The following is a 592-nucleotide window of genomic DNA, read 5'->3' as shown; positions in this document are numbered from 1 at the left end:
TTGTATTTGTTCCCTCTAGGAAGGACTTTGCCCAACATGTCCATTTCTGTTTTTTATATATTATTTTGTAATCATAATATGAAAAGTAAGAGATAGTAGTGAAGGTGATAAAGAAGCAAATTATTAAGGCTTGAATGGATACTTAATCAAATAATTGAAGAGTATGTGGGAATAATGGTAAGTAATTTTTTAGGGCAAGGTGGAGGGAATATCTGAATAGATCATATAATAATGAGCAAGTTTCTTTAATTTATTATCTTTAGTCAAGGCTTCAATAGGTTCATTTCCAAATCAATTCCAAATTTAGTCCTTTTTTTTATTTCTAATATGTTATTTTAGAATAAAAATTAAATGAATTAAACACTATAAGATTGAAGAAAATTATATATGATTATTATCCATATATAAATCATATCATATCATCTATATATATATTGACTGTTTGGAGTCTTTTAAGTGGTCACTTGATAAAATAATAATAATATTCCTAAAGTTAGTGAAATAGAAGATAAGCAAGCCATGATTGATTGTCCATGATTCAAATTCAAGGCCTCGTATATTAGGGGTGTACATTAAAAAATAAAAATGTGGT

This window comes from Arachis ipaensis, chromosome B05 (genome assembly GCF_000816755.2).
Source record: "Arachis ipaensis cultivar K30076 chromosome B05, Araip1.1, whole genome shotgun sequence".
NCBI lineage: Eukaryota > Viridiplantae > Streptophyta > Magnoliopsida > Fabales > Fabaceae > Arachis > Arachis ipaensis.
This window is presented reverse-complemented; position numbering follows the sequence as displayed.